Source organism: Anser anser (assembly GCF_964211835.1).
Source record: "Anser anser genome assembly, chromosome: 5".
Taxonomy (NCBI): domain Eukaryota; kingdom Metazoa; phylum Chordata; class Aves; order Anseriformes; family Anatidae; genus Anser; species Anser anser.
The window spans coordinates 10,862,152-10,887,927 of NC_139725.1; the positions used below are offsets into that span (position 1 = coordinate 10,862,152).

Below are 25,776 nucleotides of genomic sequence, written 5' to 3' on the forward strand. Positions count from 1 at the left end.
GGGGGTTATCACTCCTTACACAGATGATGGAACTTTTGAGCAATGACCAAACTCCAGGACTTGCATAGCTGTGGTCAAAAGAGCAAGCAGTGTCAAGCCAAAAAAAAATATATATATATATATAAATATATATATATATATATATATATATATTTGGCCAAGGCATAAGCACAAGAATCACTTTTATGCTTGTTTAGAATCTTTTAAGCTCCATGTTTTCACTACCAAAAAAACAATCGTACAACCAGGTGGTAACAACTACATTAAAATTCACAACTTATGTAGCTAAACCTTTATACAAACCACCAAAGAGCTACACACCATGTGAAGAAGCTTCTGGGACAGATACAAAACATCAAGATTCTAATCAAAAGCTTTTGATCTGCTGAAATTTCGAGTGTAGTGCTACATGAGAGGCAACAACAGACCTGAACACTACCTCAGATAGCTAGTCCTAGTATAAGCCATTTTTACAACTTACAGAATTGGACATAAAAAACAACTAAGTCAGGACTATAAGAATGTGGACTGATTTTACACAACATGGTCTACAGATATTTTTAATTCATGTTTCAGAGAAACAAGTTGTAATTTACTAATGCCCTACATGTTAGTAATAACAGTAGCAAGACTAGTTTTCTATCAAGAATGGATACCTAACCTATCCCCCAAAAGATAACAGTGCACTCCTTCCTTTTCCCGTATCTTTCCTGCAGCTGCCCTGATAAGAATGAACTATTCCAGCAACATATGTTCAGTTACTACAGAGACAATGATGGTTTGAACAACTGCAAAAATATTTAACTGGGATTTTCATTTCTTCCTTTATAAAAAGCAGTACAAACCTTGGGGCTATTGCATACTGTTTATGTGTATATATATATAATTTTTTTTTTGAACTATGATACTAGGAGATGCATAATGCAATAAAATACATGGCTCTAAACACTAAACACTTATTCTGCCTACCAAGAGCACAAAACCCACCATTTTTATAAGAAAACAGAGCTATGATGAAGACAGCTGAGAAGGAAAGAAGCTGATCAAGTTCACAGTATCCTGCACCCCCAGCCAGGTATCAGTCTATTGGATTCCTCTCATTAGCTTAAAAATCTTCAACTGATGAAAAGAAGTTTTAATAAGATGGATCTGCAATCTAAAAAACAAAGCTAGTAGTAGTATAAATGGTTTGGTTCACAAAAGGCTGCAACAAGGGCTGTTAAGAATGACATGTATCTCACCTGCCAAAAACGCATGCCCTGAGGGCTTGACAGTGGTTCAAGCTAAGGATTCAGTCAGGAGATCTGCATGCTTGTACTTCTCTATGAACTCAGCTTCACACAAAGCCACCTGAAACATTACTTTTTTGACGAATTATTTGGAGCATATCTCAGTTACACATGCCGTATGTTTGCACGTCTACTAAACCCTATCTACATACCTGACATGGCAGAATTCATCCTTGTACACCAGTGTTAAGTGGCATCTTGCTCAACTTATTCAAATACTCCAAATACAATCATCAGACCACCGAGCTCAACTCTTTATTTAAATACAGGGCACAGCCGAGACTGAGAAGCAGGGTAAATGGACATAATATTTTTCCCTAAACTTACAAACCAACATTTATATGTATGTGTGTGTATATATATAAATGTATATATAAATAAATGTATATTATATATAACATATAAACATGTATATATATATATGCACACATACATGAAGTGTCTTAAAATGGAAGGCAATAAACAAAAAAGAATCCAGGTATTACGTAGAGTAATAGAATTATAGAAGTAAAGAATTAGGTAAAGTACTTAAACTAGGTTTACTTTTAACCTCTCTTGACCTAATATCCTATATTGGCTGTTCAGTCTTATTTATAATTCCTGAAATTGACCTCCCCCCCCCCCCCCATTTCTCAGGAAAACAAAGTTGTCGTTCAGATGAAAAAACATTACTTTGCTTCTCACCATTCCCTGTTCCACAGCACATACTAATCCAAGCGTTCTCCTCCCTGTTCACATACCCCTCTCAGCATTTCATTAAATCCCATCCTACCAGGAAAAGTTCACATGAGAGCACAGGAACCCTTCACCAGAGCTCAGAATAAAGCTGCTGAGTACAAGTCTAAGTAGATATCCCTCTCCACAAAGAGTTTCTACAAAAGGAAATGCAACTGTGCTAGGGGCATCTTGGTCCACATATCTTCCCCTTAATTAGAGCTTCTGAGACAAGTCTGCTACTTGCTCCCCACCCATTCTTCCATTCCACTACTGAGCTCAGGATAGAATTGCAGCCTGAAAACCCTCACACAGTGAAGGTGAAGCTCAGGGTCAAAACTGAAGAGCAGCTCACTATCTCTAGGCCTGTGTTAAACAAAGCATGCTAGCCAACTACACTAAATGAAAGACGCCCTTACCTGAAGTGATTTCAACTGCATCCCCCTTGCAACTTTTAATTCAATAGAAGACTTCCCAATTTACACAAAGCACAAGGATGGAGTCAACTCAACATATACACTCACCGCTATTTACTTTTTTTTAATCTAGACCACCCATCAAGCTTTCCCAAGTCTCAGATTTTGATTTATTTACCTGACAGTCACATAATCTGAATTTTTCCTGAAATTGTCAGAGTGTAAGATGGGAGCTGCCTGTAAAACTCTCTGGAAGAAGTACCAAGTACTAATCATATGATTTACTTATTATGAATTTATATTGCCTCACCAAAGAAATTATATCACGGAATACAGAAAAAGAAAACCCATGTTCAGATGTCCAAGCTCCTGCAACATAATCTTCACTTCCTTCATTGCAGATATGGCTAACCAGCAGGGGAAAAACGCAGAGGACTGAGCAATGCAAGGGCTGGGAAAAGAATGAATACTGAGCTAAGTCAGAAACCAGAGACACTTCCCCAGTGCAAATGAGGTGATGCATAAGCATGGTCAGAGCAGAACCTTTTTTGATGGAGAGGCTTAGTCGCTACAATAACAACTTGCACAAATTTTATTGCTTTCTGAATAGATCCCTCACCACCATTCTTTCTTGGCACTAAATTTGAAAGGAGAGTCAATATGAAGGTAGCAAACTTAGCTCATTGAATTAGCTCATTGAATATCCAGGAAACCTTCATTACTACTCAGCCACACAAGTCATTTCCTACTGAACTGGTAACATATAGGAAATCAAGCAGCCAAGAGCTAGCCTTTTTACCAGAAAATCTAATCTGCAAGTGTTTTGCAAATTAATTGTAGGACACTGCCAGAGTATGTTAACATGCGTTCCCATGTCCTTCAGCATTTGCTAAACACATCGCAGCAGAAGAAACACACAAATCGCTGCTCATCCCTAGGAACAGTTGTTAGAGCGAAGGCCGTGGCAGGTTCTGAATATTACATAGTACTATTTAGAAGCTTATATCATTAAAAGGCAAAAGTGTTCGGACAGACAGCAGTAAGCACCACAGGTTCAAATCCAGCTCAGAGCTGTCTTCATCAAATGCCATTTCGAGAGCGAGAACAAGTCTCACCCTTCAGTTTTAGCAAGATCTCCATTTTCATTTATCAGATATAATGCAAACCCCGCTTAACACAACCTATAAAAATATCAGAGATTTAAAAGAACCTTTATGATTTAAAAACCTCATCTGCCATATCTGCATATCAAAGGATGTTCTGCTCCCCCCATTCTCCCAATGAACAGTCCTCCTTAGTTCAGTCTTGCTTGTGAAATATACCAGAACAATTCCCATGGGGAAGGGTAGCCCTCAGCCATCTCACACTCGCTTTCAATATTAGTCAAGCTATGTATCTGCTCACAAGCAAAGTTGTTTCCTGAAATGGCTCTGAAAAACCTTAGGTCTCTTAAAGAAAATTTACTAAGATTAATAGACCACAAAACCATTTAGACTAAATTACATTAGAAAATGAGTAAATCAGTCAAGCAATTTTGTAAATTTGGTCTTCTAGAAAGCACGTAGTGCTACATTGCAGGTGTTTCTCCCAAAGACAGATGCAGGTAATCGTAAATCATCTAACTATCAAAAGGTAGAGATCAACTGCCGCGATTTTCAAGCAATGTTTTAAATATTTGCCAAAAAGAGTCTCAAAGAATAATTTAGCTTCAAACAGACCCATAGATGTCGTCTATTCCAACTCACTGACCCTATGTAAATTGTAGAAGATGGAGCTGTATTTGCCATGCACATTTAAATACAGCCTGTTCAAGTCTTCAGGGGTCATTGCCAGACTTAATTGAACAGTAATTAAAGTTTTCCTGCTACATTAATTGTCTTGAAATCTTTTCAAAGTTACTGAGAGCGATAACTTCCAAGAAAACTTGAGAAATACTCCATGAAGTGGGAGAAGATGACTAAAGTAAAAAAAATTCAGACTAAGGTTTGATTCCTGACTGCAGGCTTTGACCCTCAAAAAAAAAAGAAAAAATCAATTTCAATCTACTGGACCCAGATACCCGTTCTTTTCCTCTTTTTCCCTGTTAAGGGAACAGAGATAGGTTTAGGTCATAAATTCTTCAGAAGAGAAAATGTCTCAGTATTTTGTACAATGAACTCTGCTCTAAAAGCATCTAAATATCAACATGCTGCCTATTACCATACCGTATGCATACACAGTGTATTTGATTCATTACTTAGTTATTACACTTCCCACTGAGTACCTCAACTACAAAAAGCACCTAGATATCCCAGGAGCATAAAGCTACAGGCACTCCGGTGCTTGGAACCACGATCTTTTTCACCTACTTTGAAGCCATCACTCACTCAAAGCTCACAAATTCTAAGAGTTCTAGACTGAAGGGAGATGTTGCAGAGAAGGGGGTGGTAAATTAGACATTTGCAGCGTATACAGGAAGAGTACAATGTTCTGTTAACTGCTGCGGAAAGAGTGCCCTTTCAAACCTGACCAGATTTGTGTATTATAAAGTAGTATGGAACTATTCTTTCATTAACAGTCACTAAGACTATTCGTCATAACTGCTGGTGAGCACCAAAAATAGTACGTAGAGTACCTTAGAGTCTGCTGCATATTCATAGCCCAGTTTCTTCCTCTTGACTAAGATAGCATACTATAGTAATTTCATCAACTCAAATTATTTATTTATTTTAAACCAAGGCCAGAAGTTCACTGATAACTTCTGTCAATTACTTAATTTTGCTGAACAGCTTTTCCTATCCACAAGTTTTTGTTCATCCTGTAGCTCTGGTTCGAAGTATGTTCAGAAGAACCCTACTTTCTGGGGCTTCATCTAATCAGTGGCACAAATAATTTATTTTTTTCTGAGCATGTGTTAGGGCTGATCAGAGAAGCTTATTTGATATATATTTAAATACAATAAATGAGGTTTTATCCAACTCAACAGGATTCTAATCCACTCATTCTCAGGACTAAGCAATGCAGGTCTTTATACTCCTCCTAAAACAATAAATGCCTCTTCAAAAAATAAACTAATTAACTGTGCAAACCTTCTCCCTGCATGAATAACTTGGGCAGGTAATTAACTTAGGCACTTCATTTTACTTTACTCCTACTTCCTGCAAACAGTCAACAGTTCTTGCAGTGAATGCTGAGTCTTAGCATTTATTCATCTAGACACACAATTCTGCTGGAAAACAACGTGCACACATGTCTTTGGGAAAGATTCAGAGTACTGTTCATCATGGGGCAATCCAAACCGAAAGAAAGCCACAAACCCTCATGCTGCAGCTGAAGTTCTTTTGGCCTTTTATTCAACCAGGTCTTTAACAGTCTACACCTATGCAAGAGCAGGATGGGAATCGGTTTTGTCGTGCATGATGAAATCCAACAGCCAACATTCAAGTAGACTAAAACAAGCCCAGCTTTGTTTGTAAAAAGGACAAGATGAACAAATGCTACATTTATGAGTAAATATAAGGTGACTTAAGATGGCATGCAAGACTAAGCACTTAACTCTATATTTATATATGTAGATATAGAAAGACTGTTTGATATTCAGCCAAAACAGCTTTGGCATGATACTACTATAGAATACAGCAAAGTGAAAAATATTCATATAAAAACATACAATATGGTTGTGTGTTTGTCTATTTGTTTGCCAATTACTCTTGGTGAGAAGGTGCATACAACACAGCTTTCCTGGCTGTGCTGAAATTTTATACCATGCATTTAGGTACAATATTGCTGTCTGACACGTAATCAGGGAAATACCTAAACATGACCTTGACAAACCATAATAAAAAGAGACTCTCAAAGTTTCTATATACCTTGCTTCTTCCACTGTGCAGGGACCACTTTTCACTTTTTACATATTTTAATGGTACTTAACAGTCATCCAACTCCCATATATGTTGCTGAAAACAGTTGCAAATGGTAACCAGATCATAGAGGGAAAGTTGCGTTTATTACACACTTTATACAGCCTCCATAACACCATTCTGCTTTCTCATAATGACGGAGGAAGTTTGTTGTTCCTTTGAGAAGCAGGAGTCATTGACTCATCTGTCAAGTATAGGATGCTTGTCAAACTCTTACCCTAGCTGAACTGATAGTACGCCAAATCCAAGGGAAACACCCTTGACCAGATCCTCAACCTCAGATTTGTGTGATCCCTGTGATGGTAACCTCAATCTCTGCTGATGAAAAATCCTGAGAGGAACCTCTGTTGATTGAACAAAAGTTCTCTGGTAGCTTCTCCATCTTTAGTTGCTCCAGCATTCTACAAAACCCCAACAGATGTACACACTGTGAACGAGCCAGGAAAAAAAAAGTCTCCCAGTCAGCTCTGCTATCAGGGACTTGGAGCTCTACTTACACTATCTCAGCTATGCATCAGAAGTTGCGGCTCAAGATTTCGCTCTCTCTACCCCCACAATTGAGATTTAAGGCACCATGCCCCAGAGCATTTCTCAGTGGAAATAGGATGTCTACAATTGTAATTCTTCTTGCATCACTGATAGGTATATTTTGCTTCAACTGAAAACAGCCTGAAGCAAAAAAGAGAAGCCAGTGACATCTCTTCTGCTACTCCTTCCCTCCACATAAAAGTCTTCAATTAAGCAAGAAAACATTTCTTTCTAAAGCTAAAATAAAACAGAGATACGGATTCTGCACCTCCATGCTTTCTGTTATTAGCGCAGGGTAAGAACAGCAGAAGGTTATCATCATTGGTGAAACACAACAACCCATGTATTTAAACTGAATGATCCTCATATCACTTGGAATTCACTTGTTTTTTCTTGGTTAGCAGCAAGATTACGGTAGCTGTAAAATTCTCTGTTAATACAAAAAGGAGAAAGGTCACAAAAAGAATTACCCTCAGAACTGTGAGGTGGTGATCCAAATATCAATGTGCATGACAGGAGACAAATTAAATGAAGCAGAGGTGAGATTTGAATGGCAACAAAAAAAAGTTTTGCAAGTTGTTGTGAACTTAAATTATAGGCTGACAAATTGAGAACAGGACCAAGTACCATAGTTCAAGTAGTCCCATTTTCCCATTCTCAGCCAGAACACTTGCAGGTTTACTATACAGCCAAACCCTGAAATTCAGGTCAAGGCTAATCTACATCTCTGCTTTCCCTTTCCCAACCTCCTCAGACTCCCACCTTTCTGAAAAATCTCGTCTGGTTACAACCAAAGAAGCATCCAATAGATTAACCAACCAGAGCAATTTCAAGTCATTTCAGTATTACAGTCATCCCAGCAGCAGCTAAAAACAGCACTTGAATTCAATCTGTTAATTCAGTTGTCATTTGGGAGCAAAAACATTTGGAACTGCACAGTAACCAAATAGACTCCATATTTATGAAGTTAATCTATTGACAGTGGGAGAGCTTCAGGTTTTATCCCATTTGTTTTATAACTGGGCACAGAGACAGATTCACTCTCAAGTCCAATGACATTGTGGGAATAGTTTAAAAGTTATTAAGAGATGCAGACTTGCACAGATCTGTAACAAGATTTCTTGGACAACAAAGCTAGAAAAACCTCTTTCTTGCTTTTTCTTTTGTTCTTTCTTTCTGCAAGTTGTAGCTACAGAGCATTTCAAGGAATTAGCTATGTCAGCACATTTAAGTTACTTCAGAGAAACCACGGAGAATCATGTTCACTTGGGTGCAGACGGCACAGCCCATCAACAATTGCAGCATGGTAGCTCAGAGAACTAATAACTCAAACCAGCTTCACTGCTGCAGGACAAGCTTTGAAAGCCTTTAAAAATTGGAGAACGTTATGTAATTTACATTCTGTATTCTTTGAAAACTGGCTCAGTCATTTACTACTTAACAATTACTAAGTTTGAGCATTTACACTGTTAGTATTTTGATGGGCTGCTTTTTAATTACAGCAGAAAGGATCAAAAAGTAACAGTCATTTATTACAACAGCACTCGAACTGACAAAGCAAGTTTCTTTGGTACGGCATTACAGTTTATAAAAATGCTGAGATCCCTCTAACAGTCTTAATTGAAAATGCAGAGTAAACATACTTAAAAAGTATTTTTAATTACAAGGAGCTCAGATTACATATGCTTTATTATTATTATTAGCTGAGCAATTACTTGAGAATTCAGCAAGTTAAAAGCACCACAAAAAATATGTTTTATGATCCACAACGGTGTATCATGTATTAAAGAAACAAATGCTGCAGCAAAATATGACTTCTACAGTCAGAAACATCTATTGAAAGTTAACTATGAAGTTTTAAAATACAAGCCCATGCAAGCCTGGCTGAACACCCTTTGAATCAGAGGTGAATCTGTTTCATGGGCTAGTAAGTTCTCCATGCATTAGAAGATGAGTATTTTTTATTACAAGATGAAACTGTTTTGTTTGTTTTGTTTAAAGGCCCTTGAAAAAGTATCAACCAACATCAAGTTTTATCCAAGCTATTAGGTGAACATAATACGCTTTAAGGATAACTTCAGCTAACAACTAATATGCCAACTACGCTAAATTTACTACTTTGACATTTCCATTTTTGGAAGCTTTTCTTACATAAGGGTTGAGGGTGCTTAAAGAAGTCTTGAAATACGCCCTTTTAAATCATATCTTTAAAGTTTGATATTTAAATACTGTAAACACATTAGCACATTGTTCCTCATTACATAGTAGAACATTTGTAATCAATTCTGTTACTTGACATAGCATTTCCATTGTAAATCCCTATTACTATCTGAGGATTATTTCACACCTTTTTCATGAAATTCCTGGCAATAGAGATCAACATTTGACCTTGAGTGAATGCAAAGCTAGTTGGAGACAGTTTGAGACTGCACTTAAACTTTGGGATGGGTGAAGAGTGCAAAGAACTAAAACAACTTCAAACTCTCCAAATATGCATATTAACCTGTACGATTCCATGAGTCTAGAGGAACAGATCATAATGCAGAATTTCCAAAATTTCATTGGCTGTTTTCAGAAATAACCAGCCTTCAAAGAATATACAAGAAGTAGCATTGTGCTGTCAGAGTTTTATTTAGACACTCTGAATTTTATTTAGACAATATATTCTAAGAGGAGGTAGAAGATATTTTCATTAGTAAAATTATGCTATACTGCTCTGCCTTTACAATTATATCTGTGCAGGCCTCCCAGTATAAAGGTCATAATGCTTAACTTTCAGTCATTAATGTCCACATAAAGAGCTCACTAGGAATGATTTTGCCAGCTCTGGAAGCTCATCAAAAAAAAAAAGGAAAACTACAACAAAAAAAACGACAACTCACTCCATGAGTTGAAATAGTTGCAAACCCATTCTGCATATTGCTATGGATGTTCATATCAGCACGTTTCTCAATCTCTGTATTGAGAGGCTTCTCTTCCCTTCAATGCTTTTCTATAATTGAGAGAGTCGGTACCTTCATCATTCTATTGCTACTTCAGTTTTTATATAACGAGTAGAAGTATTGCGTATTGGAACTGAAGTCACATTCTAGAAATTCACAGGAATACGAGGAAAGTTCTCTCTAATGATTTAGAATAAATAATCTTGCTCAAGGCAATATGATGAAATTTATACTTTCAGATTGATGCTCTAAGAAAACCTGGCCAAATCCTTAGGTACTGCAGTAGCAGCAGTCTAAATTAACGGTTGAAGAACAGGTCAGAGTCCTTTTTTCATCTAAGATAATGGTAGCAAAGCTCTTCTGCTTTGCTCTGTCAGTGCCTTATCTTACTCTTACCCTCCTCCCACTACTAAGTTTTTAGTAGAGGTAGGAAAAAAAATTGCTAGTGCACCAATTCTCCACCACCACCCGCCCTTTTCATTGTTCCCATTCCTTCCCATCTCTGTGATGGAAATAGCTGTTAGAAACAAGGCAGGAATTACAGTAATTAGAAGGATTACCATTTCAGCCTAGCAAATATTCCGCATACTATAAACATAAAAATCAACTGTTACCCAATACATGCTGAGCTTCAGAAGTAATTATCTCCAAGCTCTTTTTCTCTCGACCTTCCTGCATTACCTCATGACAGGGTGGTGACAAAATTATATCAATCTTATTTCATATCATCTTGGGCAACAACAATGTAAAAACAGATAGAAAACTTCATTCCAACAATCTGGACAGGGATGAATAAGAGTCAGAAGGTAATTAAAACTAAACAGGAGAAAATATCAGTAAGAATTTTTAAGTTTTTCATCTGCAGGCTACTTTTCCTTCGTTTAGTTTTGAAACATGGCTGTTAACCTACCAACTTTTTCCCTCCAATTCTTATTTACATAGAACACACACAGCACATATACATGGAAATATAAGCTGTGTCATTAAGAGGAGGCTTAAGCATTACTAAAAATGAAGAATTAAATTACTTGGAATTTCATGTTTAGAGCTGATTAAAAAAACTGAAACTATTAGTATTAAATACCAAATGACTTATTCATCTTCTCAAAGATTAGCCAGTGGTAATTCCAGTTCAAAGTCAATATATATTCCTTTATCAATGTACCTATTTAACACAGAGAAATAGGTTATTATGTTTAAAAATAAAACAAACTGCATACAGATTTATACAGTCATACTATGAAATCAGCCAATCACTACAAGTTCCTGATGATGGAATACTATTAATAAATATTACAACAGTTGAAGTGTGTAAGTCTGAGCATTGAAGAAGTCAGAGGACTGACAGCAGCTATGTCACAAAAAAGATTTTAGCTTGATCCAAATCAGAGGAGCTGCACATCTGATCATCCTCTTGCTTCATCTCCCTTCATCGAGAACTATCATATGATCCTAACATAACACAGTACAGACATCTTTTCAGATGGAGCTCACACTGGCAGATTTATGCTTTGTTCTAATTCACAATTGGTCATGAAGCAATGCTAGAGTAATCATCTGACTTGTTAAGGAGAACTTTATAGGCAAGAACTTATCTCTTAGATTTTCTCTCAATATTCAAGCCAGAGTCCCCAGAGAGGATTCAGACTCATGACAATCACTAACTTGATGACAGCTTCTCCCTGTGTACAGGGTGTACTAAATCACTGGTTAAAGCAGCTACCTGCACAGATTCACAACTAAATCTTCTGACCTATAGTATTTTGCTCACTGAGTTTTGAGCTATACAGAAAGGAAAATGAAAGCAAAAATAAAGACTTAGAAAAAAAATAATTTGGTTTTGTTTTTTTCCCTGCAAGCACATCATGCCATGTGCAAAATGATACAGATGGAAACTCATTCCAACTGCAGAAGCTTAGGACCTGGGGACTTGTATCTGCTTCACATGACTGCAAACAAATTCAAGGAAATAAAAAGCGTTCAGAACTGAAACACATGTATCAAGAAACACATACAAGTAAATCAGGGCCTAAGATGTATTCTTTTCCTTCTGGTTCTTCAAGGAAACATTCATTTCATTAAAAAAAGTTAGCCATTTTTTCCACCAACAGGCTTGCATTAAAGCCACTTGCATAAAGCAACAGACCTTCCAGAGCTGAAAGCAACCAACACCTCTTAAGGCTACTGTTCCACAAGCAGAATACTGTTTGCAACGTTCTGCAAAAGACAGTTCTGCAGTCATTTTTAATACAGCAGAATTCTTGTGAAAAAACACCATCTTGGATTTGGCAGATTGTTTTGCACCAACTCTTGTATACAGCCATGTAACTGAACAAAAGGAAAAAGCACACTGGTTCCTGTTTCTTCAGCAGCTGGATTAACATCAAAAGATATTTATATGCAGTTTGGTCAATAACGCAGTGTTATATGGATGCAGGTATTGCAAAGGATTAGTTCTACAATATTTTCTTTTGCAATTGTACAATATACAACACTAGTTCCTTCTATACAGTGAAGAAATTCTCTATCTATTTAGGACACATCACAACCTCTTTTGTTAGATTGTTATGATCTGGCACTCCCAACTATTTTTTGTTGGGAAACAAAGGTGGGTCTCCTGTCTTGTTGGGAGAAGAACACCTGGTGTCCAAATAGCTATTTTGCTTTCTATTACCACCCTGTCCATTTTCAAGTGATCCACTTACAAATCCCAGTAATTTCCAGTTTGTCTGATTAGCATTTAACAATTTTCATGCAGCCCCCTGCTGTTCAAGACTAAGCAATCGTTTTTGCCACTGAGGAGCTCCCCTTTCTGTAAGTGAATTACAGGCTTTGCTTCAGACAATGTAGAACAAGAGGAAAAAATCCTGTCTTCAAGTCTAATTATATACTTTCCGTGCTATAAGAGTTTTTGTTCCTCCTATATTGGGCATTCATATAATGAAGAGCAAGGTGAAAGAGTATCATCCAGAAAAATCCTTCTTCCATCTTCTACAAAGCCATTTTCACATATTCCTTCAGCACCCTCATTCCTAATGAGGGATAATGACATTTAGATCCATTTTGTTTATAAACACTAATAGGACTGTAGCTCTAGTGCTGCCATAGCATACAGGAAAAACTTTACCTTCTCAGCCTCCTAGAATATTCTTTAGTATACAGTCTGCAAATGCAGTGTTTTTTTTTTCCCCACCTACTTGTTCCTCATACTGTCTCCACTTTCCTAAATATCCCGGTTTTCCTCAGTTGGTTCTTTACAGGAAGAATTCTGATTATTCATCTAACATAACTTCAGCAGTAATGTGAACTTGATCATAGGCTTTCTTGGTGATACAAAATGACCTGCTCAGGAGGCCTTTTCTTTCTGTGCAATTTCTTCTGGACTCAAGACCTTACTTTCTGCAGTAACCTAAGCTGCCAACAAGCTAAGAGGAGGTATACAAAAACAATTTAAAGTTACTTAACATTGTATAGCTCACTTCTGATTATTTTTTTTTCTAAGTATTATTGCACTACTTCAAAAAGAGATCCTGGCCTTTTTTTATTTTTTTTAGGACCAGTTGAGGCCCTGGAGCAGCTTGCCCAGAAAAGCTGTGGATGTCCCATCCCTGGAGGTTTTCAAGGCCAGATGGGTCCAACCTGGTCTAGTACAAGGTATCCCTGGCCATGACAGGCAGTTGGAACCAGGTCCTTCAAGGTCCCTTCCAATCCAAGAGACTCCAGGATTGTTATTCTGCTGCCTGAATATCACCACAGAATATGACCATTAGTACCCTCATATCACTATTTTACCATCCATAAGAAAAATACCTACTCAAACAACTACAGGGCGGGGAGAACCTACAGATGAGAAGTCCCACAAATGTCTGCAACAGAAGAGCTATCTGGGAGGGAGAAACCTTCATGATAAACATCTACTGGTTAACTCCTTCCCTTCCCACAACTGAAGTAATTTGTTCAATGAATAAAACCATAACACTTGCAAAGTCCCACTTGGCATCATTCTGAGTCATGGGTAATAAAGCAGAACTTAACACAAAATCTATCAAGACTTTTTACAACAAGCAAAGCACATTCACTAAGTAAATACCATAAAATGCCATGAGTCCCCGCAGACCTTCCTTTAAGGCAGGCACCAGTAGTGCCACTATGCACAGTTGAATGCCCCCAGGAGGAGTAAAAATGGAGAACTCTATACCCAGTTGCAACCTGAGGCATATGCAGGGGTATCACTGCTTGCCAAACACAGCTTTCAGAGATAAGAACCTGAACATACGTGCAGAAGGTGTAAACTACTGAGTACTCTTACCTTCATAAGCATGCTATACCTAACAAATTTCATTTAGGTGCCAAAATGAAATGCAACGGTATTTTGAAGGTGTCGATCTGCTTTCTTAGCTGGAATGAAACAGTAGGACTCCCCGATTTGGAAACCTTCTTACTGATTTATAACTAAGAAGAAATCTACTTAATGATTTGTTGTTTTGCATTTCCATCCAATAGGACTTTTCTGAACACAATGACCTTGAAAAATATTTTCTCTTACTGAAGCAGCACTGCATCTCAGAAAATGTCTATTTTAATACTTAATTATAAGCAGGGTTCTAGAAATAGTATGTCTCATTTATGAACCTGATTACAAGAACAAGAATTTTCATCCTAATTTTGACTCCATATGCTGGTATTTTGAATGTTTAACAGTCAAGCCTTCTGAAGCAAGCATATAAAACAAAACAATTGATTCATAGAAGAATCCATACCAATAAAGTGATACCTGAAAAATTGTAGCTACAACTTGGGTGGACAGATGTTGCATTTCAGTAGTTTCAATTCATCATTAAATACTGAGGTTGTATTTAACTCAATATTTTAATTCATTTTAGAATAATGGGTTCTTTCTTAACTTGAACAAAAAATCATTTTTAATATATTTTAGTGAAATATATGGTTTAACAAACAAGATCTGAATAAGAGTAGTATTAAGCATATATACCATGCCAAAACTGCAACTGGTTTTACCATACCAGCACATATGAAGGAATTCAGATACGTAGCTAGAAAGTTAGGGTTCAAGCAAGGCAAAGGCAGCACTCTGAGCACATGACCAACAATAAAGGCAAACATCACGGTGTTTTTTCTGCGTATTGAGGAACCAGGAACTAGCTCTCAAAAACCACATTGTACTTGGCTACCAAGTGACATTACCTATGGTAGTACTAACATGTATTGCTCAAGAGCCTTCAGGAAATTTACACATGCCCCCTACTCAAAGCAATAGTGTAGGCCCCTCTGTGCACTGATATCCCATCCCTCCCCCTAGCTACCCCCCCCCCCTTTTTTTTTTCTCCAAGCCCTGAGCACTGTCTATCTTATGATCCTTGGCACTCAGCCAGCAACACAGTTCTGAAGGGATTAAACTTCCCATCCAACTCAGTTTGGCCAAAATGTGCTTTTAGATACACAGTCACCAACATCAGCAGGGTTAGAGCTCACCAGTGTCACTCTGGAGCACACCATCAGCTGCACATCCCTCCAGGCACCATCAGATCAGGAACCTGAGAAGCAGAGAACGAAGGGCTCAATACCTCAACAGATTCAGCTTCGGTAATGAAGGGATTTGATTCCTTCAGCAAGACCATTTACTTCACAAGACTTGATGCATCAGAGTTCAGCAGTAGGCCCACATCTTTTTATACCCCCCTGCCACCCAAAAAGAAGAGCACACTTCAAGCCTTGGATCACATTTTAACAGTTAAATAATGCTGGCTAAGCTTTTATCCCTTTCTATTTTGAAAGGAAGTGAACGTAAGTCATTCTGATAGAAAAGAAAAAGTTGGGCTCATACACTTTAATACCCATACTAGAACTTGCCTGTATGATACAAAGGGGATTGCTTCACACAGTGGAGCTGATAATTGTTTTGCCAAGGCCCAATCAAAGCAGCAGTCAAAAAGAACCAGGCTTTATCAGGTCACACAGGTATTAATCCTCATTTTCTGACCATATTGGCATAAGCACAATGTAAGGAAAATAAATCTTAGTTACTTTCCCACTGCTACCCAAGTTACAACCAAGCCCTTTAGCTTACACAAATGTATTTAGCTATAGGGTTTGACAATATAGTTCAAAGTATTTTTTAATGGTTCAGCAATCGAGTTCTTAAGTGTGCTCACTTCATGATCTGCTGCTGTTAACCTAAGCCTAATTGGAGATGTACATCAAGCATAACATCAAGGGGCAGTCATCATTCATTTCAACAGCCATAGTAGGTCACTTTACTGAACACCTTTGAATCTAGATTTTTAGCACACAGGAGAGGATACCAACAGCAACTAAGACACAAATACAGAAATTCTCTGAATGAAAACCACAAAGCAATATATACATTTATAAGTATTTTTTTCCTCTTGGATATTTGAAATAGATGCATGTAATTTAGTCACTGAATTATGCCCCATGACACTGGCTTTTAAGAACTATTCCAGGTACTGAAATAAGCATTGCACTTGAATATTATGCTGGTAAAAGTCAATGCCCCTCAATGATTCCTATACATCACCAGTAATATCTACCTAATTTTTCCCATGTTTGTTTAAAAGAAATCAGTATTCCATGTATTTTCTTTATCTGTCACTTCCGTTATTCTGGTTTCTTGTTAGCTTATATTTCAGAAGGCAAAGGCCAGAATCTCAGCCATATTCTTAAGTGTAAATCAGAGTAGGTTAATTCTTCTGAATAAGTTCAGCACAATAAACCTTGACATTAAATACAGACTGAAGGTCAGGGTTACGTACTCAACTAGTGAAAAGTTATATTATCAGAGATGGAAGTGTCTCAAGAGCCACTCATGAAAAGAGAATTGTGAGCAATATTTCTGCACTAGTAAGGTAAACATCACTGAAAAGTTGTTCAATCACAATTTCATTGGAAAAGCATCTTTTAGACTAAGTACCTACCAGAAGTTTTCAAACTAACAAATTATTTTCTGATGAATACTAAAGGAATTAAACTTCAGAGCTGTATGCTTATAAACTGCATTTCAGCATGACATGCTTGTTTTCTAAGTGTAATATTACTAAGTTGTATTGTTTATTTAACTACACAATGCAAAGAAGTTGCAAGCCTAAAATATTTCTCCCTTCTCTTAGTTTTGAGACAACAGTGCTTCAGGAGCCTCAGGATACATATGTGAAAGACTGACTCATTGAACAGAAATGTCATTCATTCTATTTACACCATTTTTGAATGAAACCATCTACAATCTCTTAACAGGAAAATAAAGCATGTCTTCCTTTCCATCAGGATACACTGGTTACTTCTAGTCATTAGATCAACCAATTGTACTTTTTTTGTGGTGAAAGTTTTCCTTTCCATCTGTTGTGCTTTTGCCTGCTAAAAACATCTTGCATCTATTCAGGATGAAGTATCAATGGTCCATATTGGATCACAGAAAGGGCACAATGACCAAAATTTTTCTGACTTCAGACCGGGGTGGGAGGTGGGGGTGGATGGTGTCAATTTGCTGAGACAGAAAGAACACACCATTGCAATACAACTTGATGTTTTATCTAGCTCATTCTTTCATGAAATGAAACACTCACTTTCATTCATTGTTCTCTAAAATCTAAGTTAACCTCACAAAAGTTTTTTTTTTTTTTAAAAGAGCAGTCCTAAAGTAGCAATGTTTAACTTCCTCCAACTACGTTTAAAAATATCCAGTGACTTGTTTTCACCTGCAACCTATGTTCAGTTTATACCTATTCTTGATGTCTGGGGAGATGATACTTTAGGCATTAGTATTACTTCTTTATGAAGTGTCTAAGAAGTTTTACATCAGAATCAGCTTCAACAGCATGGCAAAAGTGTGATCCTGCCACATCTCACAACCCAAGAATCTGGGAAACTTCTGTGTTTGAATTACATTTTGTTGTTCAGTCAAGTCTCATTCTCAGTCCCCGTGAGACTTATTAGTCCATTACCTAGATTACATCAATGACTACCATGCTGCCAGTAAACATCTTTTTCAGATAATAAAAAGAATTCTTGGTCATTTTCATTAGTGATCGTATGACCTCCACTGACCAGTGCTCATCTCAGGGCACTGCTAAGTTTCAACTGGAGCTACGATAGCACCTGAAAAAGCTGACTATCACATTTCCTTGTCAAACTGGGAACCGGCCTAGCTCCATTTCCATTATATAGTCCCTTCAAATACATGTACATTTGTGAGATGCCAATCTTCTCTCTAGACTAAACAGTCCCAGCTCTCACTCCTAAGAGCTTCTCCAGCCCCTTAACCATTCCAGTGGCCCTTCACTAGGCTCTCCTCATTAGCTCCATCTTTCTCATGTACTGAGGAGCCCTGAACAGAAGGCTCTGCGTCTTCAACGTGGTTGAGTAGAGAGGAAGGACTACCTCCCTCGACCTGCTGGCAACACTCCTAAAGCAGACCAATACCATTCAGCCTCCTTTGTTGGAAGGGTACATTGTATGATTCAACTTCTTGAAATATTACCCACCTTTTTTCTTTGTGAATGCCTATACGCTATCTTAAGACTTCCTCAACAACCAGGAAAAATAGATCATTTCAAGTCCCTCCAAGCAAAATAATTAGTCTAAACCTCACCAAATAATGCACGTATTTATATTTATCAGTAAGATATGGGTGATACATATATTTGAACCGAACACAAAGCAGCCTTCTTGACCAAAACCTATGAACAGTAGAGCAATTTCTCCCTGATTTGATCTTTTTATCAGCATGTACACTTCAATACTACGCTATTCCATAGCACCATGAGATTGATCTACATAAAAGAATGTTAGACATATCATTACTGTCCTAGACTATCTTCACAAAATTAGAGTGACAGAACATGAACATACTTTATATACTACACAGCTAGGTAAGAGGAAATGTAGGAAACCTATACATTTTAAAACAATAAATGGAAACAAGAGGATTTAAACTATTTGTTTTGCAACATTTGCTTGATAATTTTATATACATATATATATATATAGCCAAGACTGCATGGTCTTCATGGTCTCTTTTTTTTTTTTTGTTTTTACTATTAAACCAACAGTTCCATCTGCTTCTTTTGACATTAGTTCCTACCCTAAATTGACAGTGATTTTTGCCAACACTGATGGGTCTGAATATATTTTCTTTTGGCTAGGTAACAGGGAATAGTAAATACCAGATACATTTATTTTTATATAAATATATAACTCTTGCTTCTTGTTAAGCATGTGCACAGATAAGAATAGAGCTATTCCTAAGAAATCTGAAACATTCTCAATTTAAGAACATCTTAAGACTTGACACCCAGCTATTCTCTTCTTTATCAAAGAAAAATAAATCACATTAGAAGCTTGGTACAAATGATGTGTTCAGAGAGAAACAACACTATGACAGACCCTGCTGGAGAGCACTGTGAAGCACTTTGATCTCAGTATACAATGCAGTTAGAGCCATGACTGCACTGTGTATCCAAGTTACCTTATAAACTGACGACATCTGGACTACAATCATGTCTCAAAATCAGCTGTTATACAACACAATTGTACAAGGCATACCGTAAGTATTAACTGTTGGCCACAGAGGCAAATCAGCATATACAAGCAGTTCATTATCCCCCAAGAAGTATCATCTACTTATACACACACGCTGATGTCTATTCTTTTCTCAGTAATTTGCCAAAATCTTGTTTTCAAAGAGCAGATCTCCTGTAATATCGGATGCAGTGGAGATTAGATTTCTATATATTTATTCACTTACTAATTAGGACAGTGTACCTGCTAGCTCCATATCCTCGGCTAGCAGCCTTGCTATTTAATGAAGGGCTGTGCCCTTAAATTGAGGAGAGCTAGGAGCCAGCCAAGGAATGATTTCGTGAAAGATGTGCTAAGGTTATTAAACTGCCTGAAAATGCTCATCTGCTCTACAAACACCTTGAAAGCTCCAAGAAACTCTGATGTTCTCTATCATAGATAGAGTAGTGCTTCACTGAATAACTACAGCCGTCTACCATGGTATTATCACACATAGCTCCTTTCAAAGGTCACAGTTAAGGAAAAGCACCAGATAATTTAAGACTTCTTGGCCATCTTTCTGAACACATTTTGCGACATGGCTTCACTTCACAATTGCCTTGCTTGTGACCTCTAGGTTCTGTCACTACAATATGCTCTACTTGGGGCCAGAGTTAAATAACATTCACATGTTCCAACGTGAGTTACCATTAAAACAGCTCCCGGGGTTATGTCACGATGGCCACATTGCGTAACCTGTGCTCTTAAAGAATCGTACTGAAATACAGAGAACTGAAGCATCCATGTAAAGCATGGAATACTGCCTTCCTCACAGTGATTCAGATCACTGCTGTCAGCTACTCCCCCCATCTTACACCATGATCTTAAAACAAGACCACATTTGAAGTACTTGCTTTCCCAATAGGAGGCAAGAACAACAGACTTTCTGCTTTTTTGTAGAAAACTTGGTAACTCTTTGAGCCTTGCCTGCACCACACCGTCAGCTCAAGTTTTTCAGCATTGCTGACAAATCAAAAAAGACTCAGATTAAATTTTAGTTTGAAATACATGGGAAGAATTGAGAAGCCTGTAGCCACTCTTTTATAGACAGATGGTTCTATTCATACCGTAGTACATCAGAAATAGAGGAGCAAAAAAATATGCACCAGAAAAAGCAACCCTGTGTAACTGCAAAAGAGAGACAAAACTCTCTAGCTCATCCATTCCTAAACATCCATCCACCTAATGAGTAATGCACCCAAGGAATAGGCATGTCAGGTGTTTCCCATCTGGGACAGGAGTGAGATGCAACTGATGCAATTAAGCCTTACTAAAAGATATAAATGCAGCTTTCTCTATAGCTTATCTTCAAGACAGGCAGTAGCCCATTCAACTAGGAATGCTTTACACAATCGTTAGCTTTCTGTTAGCTTTCAAAGCCTTTATTTATTGTCTGTAGGAGTAGGTGATAATTTAAAAATACGTTACTTCTTGAGTTGTTAGACTACACTACATGTTTCCTTCTGGTAGTCAGAACTTGGAAATTTAAGTCCAAATACCACATAAATACAAACTAATTATTTTAATACAAGCAAGTCTCAGAGTATATGTTGTTTGCATACCTGAGATAAACTTTTTTTTTTTTAACTGCAGCAAACCACACTGCTCCATGCTGCAGTCAGGTTATAGACAGAACCAACAGGATTTTATCAGGAGTGACAGCCAACTGGAACCCTGGATAAGAGCTGCAATGCCTCTCAAAACGCGGCCTGCAGATATTAGAAACAGGACCACAGAAATAATTATGGGATAGTGCACTAGCAAAATACACCATAATTTCCATAAAGTTTAATCAGTCTAACTTACTCAGCACAACTGTAACTACAGAGGCAAAGCTTGTAACAAGATTTCATCAATGTGCTTTTTTTTGTTGTTGTTGTTCAAACTAATAGCACTTCTCTGTTGAGTTGTTTAAATTAGATATGGTGTTCTATGTATACATAGGGTTGTTTTTTTTTTGTGTGTTAGTCAGAACATACGAACCCCCATACAAAAGACAACTCTATTACCCCCAGTCTAATGACTTTTCTTTTTGCTTTGTCCATGGAGTTCCTTCCCCCCCCCCCAACAGGTTTCCAATTCTTAGCAATCTACCATATTTAGTCCCTCTAAAGTGAGGATTGTCATGCCTCAAAGAATAAGAAGAAAACAAAATGAGGAGAAACCTTACCAAGCACTTCAACAAAGCTTTTGGGGGTGGTTCACTGCTACAGTTGATATAAATAAATTAATGTCCTTAATCTTAGATAGAATTACACACTGGTTCTCAAATGCTTAGTAACTCTTTTCACCTAACAGCTATCTACAGGAGTAGTACTTCCTAGGATATTCCATATTTGAAAATATCATTTAAATATTTTGTAGCAGAAAACACTTTTGTAGCACATTTGTGGTTACCTAGTGAGAGTGATTATACTGTCTGATTTTCCTCCACATTTACTTCTGCATTAATTATATTTCCTAGTCTCCTCCACGTCTAACTTGAATCCTGACTGAGTATCTGAGTGTGGAGAAATTAATTCAGTTTCATTTCAGTGTGAGTACTGTGGTGGTTTTACTCGGGTGGGCAGCCGAGCTCCACCACAACCACTCTCTCACTCCCCCTCCTCAAAGAGGAACAGGGAGAAAATGCGATGAAAAGGGCTCAAGGGTTGAGATAAGGACAAGAAGATCGCGCAGTAATTATTGTGATGGGCAAAACAGACTCTGCATAGGGAGATAGTAAGATTTATTGCCTATTACTAACAAGCTAGAGAAGCGAGAAACAAAGGAAAGAAACCAAAAGCACCTTCCCCCCCATCCACCCTCTTCCACCTCCTCCCGCCCGAGCAATGCAGGGGAACGGGGGTTATGGTCAGTCTATAGCGCTTCTTCTCTGCTGCTCCTTCTCGGTCACTCTCATCCCCTGTGCTGTGGGGTCCCACCCACAGGTGCAATCCTTGATGAACTGATCCGGCATGGGCTGCCCACAGGCAGCAGCTCTTCAAGAACTGCTCCAGATATGGGTCCATCCCTCAGGAGCGAACTGCTCCAACCTGGATCCCCCACGGGCAGCAGCTCCTGCCAGGTCACCTGCTCCTGCGTGGGCTCCTCTCCACGGGCTACAGGTCCGGCCCGGAATCTGCTCCAGCAGGGGTCTTCCACAGGCCACAGCTTCCATCAGTGCAGGTCCATCTGCTCCACCGTGGTACTCCATGGGCTGCTGGGGGACAGCCTGCTTCACCATGGTCCTCACCACAAGCCGCAGGGGACTTCTGCTCCGGTGCCTGGAGCACCTCTCCCCCTCCTTCTTCACTGACCTTGGTGCCTCCAAGGCTGTTCCTCACTCCTCTCACTCTCCCAGCTGCTGTGTGGCACAGTGTTTTTTTCCCCATCTTAAATAAGCTCTCATAGAGGCACAAAACAACATCACTTATTGGCTCAGCTCTGGTCAGCAGTGGGACCCTTACCAAACATGGGGCAGCTTCTAGATCCTTCTCACAGAAGCCACCCCTACGGCCCCCTGCTACCAAAACCTTGCCATGTAAACCCCCTGCAGTACACTCTATGAGCTCTTTTGTTTTTGTTCACATACTCAAGATGTTCCGATAGGAATAATAAAATACCAGTTATTTCTTCACAGTTCAAAATCCCTTGTTATTGTTCAGATCTTGCTGTTTTTGATATTGAAGACAGCTACTGACGAGAAAATATACACCCTTTATAAGTGATGCTTCATCACATAGTTCACACATTTACTGCTCTTACTCTAAATACAAGAGATTCTGCTCACACTTGAACAGCAGCTTGATTTCACCCACTTAATCTGGGATGGTACCCATGCAAGTAGAAGGGGAGTCAAGATAAAGATGGATTATTATGTATAATCCTAGTCTCAAGCATTTATCTTCCATTCAGTACAATTCTTGATCTACACCACATTAGAATTTCAATATTGTTGCTGAACATAACTTCTTCTACGTGCTTGTTGAACACAGACTTTGTTAAAATTTCTTATCTTCTGAAACTGGTGTTTCTCTTTCCATTTGTAGGTGCCATGGATACTTACAGTTTGTTTCTTAAAGAAAAACATAAGACAGACAGACACAAACTACTGCGATGGAAGCACCGCCTTACTTGTTTTTAACACCACACAGTATAAGCTCTAAGCAAACAGCAAAAACCTGGTACTTTCATAACATTCCCTTCAGCTTTTAAGACAAGGTTGGTTATCGTTTGAAGACAGTGAAATTCATGCTTTGTGACTAGGCCTCACCTCTTTCTTTAAGGATTTCAAGAATATTTTAACACTTTTTCTTATTGCTTGGACTTCCTGACTGCTCTAGCTCAACAAAAGTCCTTCTGAGCCAAACACACACATTTTACAGGGATTCCAGCAAGCCCAGCAACACAGGCTGTATTCTAACACCCTACACAAAAGCACCACCTCAGCTGAGGCCTCCCTGCCCTGAGGGAAGGCCACACACACCAGAGAAGGCACGACGGCCACACTGCAGGCACCTTGGTAGACAGAGCTTTTCATGCTGCCCTTGCAGCTCACTATTGAGATGACAGCCCCAGACCATGACTCCCTCATTTCATTTGTTCAAAAATATCCCTCTGTCATTTGTTACTCTTCACAACCTTACAGCATAAACACTGTAACATTTTTTAGAAACCTACCTCTGACTGGTTCGCTGACCACACACAGCCTTCCAGAGCCCTACCAGAGATAGAGAATTTACTCTGGCAAAAAAAAAAAATAAATAAATAAAATAAAAAAATCAAAGAGCATTGCAGCACTATCCTATACACTCTCTCCCACAAAAATCCCCCTTTCTGCTGACAACTTGCAGAAACACACCTTCCTGTGATGATCCATTAAAAACTGACGTGGAAATGTGCCACAGGTGTGGTGCCAGCCCAGCAGGCAAGGCCCCACCTGCAGCCTGCCACATCAGCCTGTCCACGGCCCTGCACTGGGCCTCCAGCTGCCCCTGCCTCAGTCATTCCCTCTTCTGATCATCTTTTCACCCTAACAAGGCAAATCACTGACCGTAACCCAGCTACTGCCACCGATTTTTCGCTGCCATGGCTGGCAGCCCAGCATGTGGGACACCAGCCCTGGCAGCAGCGGGAAGCAGGAATCCTGTGTTAGGAAATAAGAATATGTTTTGAAAGAACACCAGAAATTACACAGCTGTGGTGGTATCAATGCTATCCGCTATCTGTCAAATGCTATTATTCTAGAGATGCTTCTTCTAGGGAGCAGAGGTTATCAAATGAGTAGTAAAAAGGGTAACCTGACAAGGAGATCACACAGCAGCTGGGGATGCTCACCCCTTTCCCTGCCAGCCCTTTCCTGTGAGAGTGCTCGCGGCATCACGTCAGGCTCCAGAAAGGACATCCACAGTTCCTCAGAGGATAATTTATGTTATTGTTATACTGAAACTAGGAATGACACTAAAGCGACTGCAAGGAAGGAAAATGTGTTGATCTTGCTTGTGATCAACTGGCTTTGCTGTCTCAGCTGAATCTCCAGGCTAAGGTGCCCCCGGTGTGAGAAGCACTCTGCAGCCAATAACACAGGCAAGGATCTCAATGAAGTAGCATTTTTATTTGCAATTGCAATGGCAGGCATCCTGCAAGCAGAAGCACAGAGCAAAAGTATATCATAACCTTATATTCCCTGTTGCCCAACACTTAATTTGTCCTGTTTCCTCATTAGCTGAGTACTATGGGTTCACAAACTACTCAACGCTTGTTACTATACCATATGTGTACAAATTTATTTGATCTACCGTTAATTTCTCCCTTTCCTTTTTCTTTCTTTTTTTTTTTTTCTTCTCTCATGACTAGAGGGCCCGTGGTTGTTAGTTTTTACAGATTTCTCACTGCTCGTCCTGTTTTTCTTAGCTATCCTCTTTATTTTGGGACAGTGTGACTTCCCCGTTATCTGCTTAACATACTTGCCACTGTTATGCCTGCACAATCACTTTTGAATATGCAAGGTTAGCGGAATTTTCCACTGCAAAAACACAACTTTATTTCTCAGACCAGTGCTTGGGCATGCAGGTTCATCATGGGTTTAATCAGCACTCGAGTACTGGTGTGGCAAAGTCCTTAGCACATATTTAACTTTAAATACGTGAAGAGTTACATTAACCTGATCAAATATACTGAAGTGAAATAAGCTAATGATAAGCTCTCTATTTCACCCAGAAGTGAACTCTTTGTTCCTTGTGGGATCAAGCTTCACATTCCTGGTCTCTGCAAGGATTTCAGAGCTCACAAATGGGAGAGGCTGAAGACATGAAGCTTGCATAAGGGTTCCTCTGAATGCAGTGAAGTACTGCTTCTCTTAAGGGCAGTAAATCTCATGCTTTGTTTAAAATGTAAGCAACGATGTCATCTA

At 38.7% G+C, this 25,776-nt stretch overlaps 1 protein-coding gene across 9 annotated transcripts in view; it reads right to left on the bottom strand.

Annotated features, from left to right (window-relative positions):
- The window catches only part of LUZP2 (leucine zipper protein 2), a 344,690-nt gene that overhangs the window by 228,286 nt on the left and 90,628 nt on the right, over window positions 1–25,776 (bottom strand). For 2 of the 9 annotated variants that reach the window (XR_014584989.1, XR_014584990.1), the window contains exons 1-2: window positions 24,045–24,215; window positions 15,282–15,343 (exon numbers count right to left, since the gene is read on the bottom strand). The gene's annotated coding sequence lies outside the window, so the exon portion shown is untranslated. Of the gene's footprint in view, window positions 1–15,281; window positions 15,344–24,044; window positions 24,217–25,776 lie in introns of those variants that run through there. The other 7 variants (XM_083838042.1, XM_083838040.1, XM_083838037.1 and 4 more) reach the window with 5 other exon arrangements.